The sequence below is a fragment of the Micropterus dolomieu genome, unplaced genomic scaffold (assembly GCF_021292245.1).
Source record: "Micropterus dolomieu isolate WLL.071019.BEF.003 ecotype Adirondacks unplaced genomic scaffold, ASM2129224v1 contig_9113, whole genome shotgun sequence".
Lineage (NCBI taxonomy): Eukaryota > Metazoa > Chordata > Actinopteri > Centrarchiformes > Centrarchidae > Micropterus > Micropterus dolomieu.
In genome coordinates, this window is record NW_025738099.1 from 1 (window position 1) to 1,143 (window position 1,143).

A 1,143-nucleotide genomic window follows, 5' to 3' on the forward strand; every position below is an offset into this window, starting at 1 on the left:
TATGTCACATGACATTTCAATAAAACATCAAATGTTTCATTGATTACAAGTGTACTAAGGAGTATGGTTACACTACTTTCTATAATTTCCCTGTTTTCTGTATTCCACAGAGCTTGAGTGAAGGAAAAGGAATTCAATACTTTGCAGGCATATGTAACAATCCTGGGAGGTGACCGGGAAATTCTCCAGGAAAAGACACAAGACACAACTGTGAAGAACCACCCACTGGTTGTCTTCAGGCAGTTCTCGGTTGAGCTGGTGCAAAAAGCCCCACTGTGGTCTTGGACTCCGCATCATGTCCGCTGATCAGAAACACAACAAGACCCAAGGACTCCTGGAGAATGCGGGCGTCGATCCCGCTACCTCTCGCATGCTAAGCGAGCGCTCTACCATTTGAGCTAATTCCCCTGTGCGGGGAGCAGGCACCTCACTCGTCCCGTCTGCCTCCCCTCCATGCCACGCCGTTCCAATACTAGACAAAACCAACTGTAAGTGGCCTGAATTCGACTTTCACTGCAAAAAGGAGCCAGCAGCAGACGAGGTGGCCGAGTGGTTAAGGCGATGGACTGCTAATCCATTGTGCTCTGCACGCGTGGGTTCGAATCCCATCCTCGTCGCAGCATAGTTTCCTTTAGTCTGCCATGTCACAAATATACCTGGCTCCTTTGGAAAAAATGAGGTCAGTTTGTCCAAGGAAACGTTCTCGTCGGTACACCGCCGCTTGCACTGAACTCAAGTCTTCACACATTCCGTTGAACAAAACACCTGTACTGCAGATAGATTCCGCTATCTCTCGCAAATTAAGGTTTCCACTTTCCGCCTGTGCATAGCATATGTACTGCAGATAAATTCCACTATCTCTCGCAAGCTAAGGTTGCCACTTTCCACCTGTGCATAGCATATGGCCACGTAAAATGCCTGTTCCTCTGATCACAAACAGAAGAACCCCAAACTCTCCTGAAGAAAGCGGGCTACCTCAAGCATGCTGAGCGAGCACTCTGCTATTTGAGCTAATTATCCTGTGCAAGGAGCAAGCACCTATCTCGTGGGCTCGCCCTCCCCTTCCCCTCCAAGCCTTGCCATTGCATCGGACATTCCAGGCCTATGTAAAAAAGAAACGTAAAGCGACCCGGCTCGGACCTT

At 48.9% G+C, this 1,143-nt stretch overlaps 2 non-coding genes across 2 annotated transcripts; one reads left to right on the forward strand and one right to left on the reverse strand.

Annotated features, from left to right (window-relative positions):
- Nucleotides 1-335: 335 nt before the first annotated feature.
- On the reverse strand, nucleotides 336-408 carry trnaa-agc. The gene has a single exon. It is a non-coding gene; the product is annotated as a tRNA-Ala (tRNA).
- Nucleotides 409-535: 127 nt separating this feature from the next.
- Nucleotides 536-617, forward strand: trnas-gcu. Its single transcript has one exon. It is a non-coding gene; the product is annotated as a tRNA-Ser (tRNA).
- Nucleotides 618-1,143: the final 526 nt, after the last annotated feature.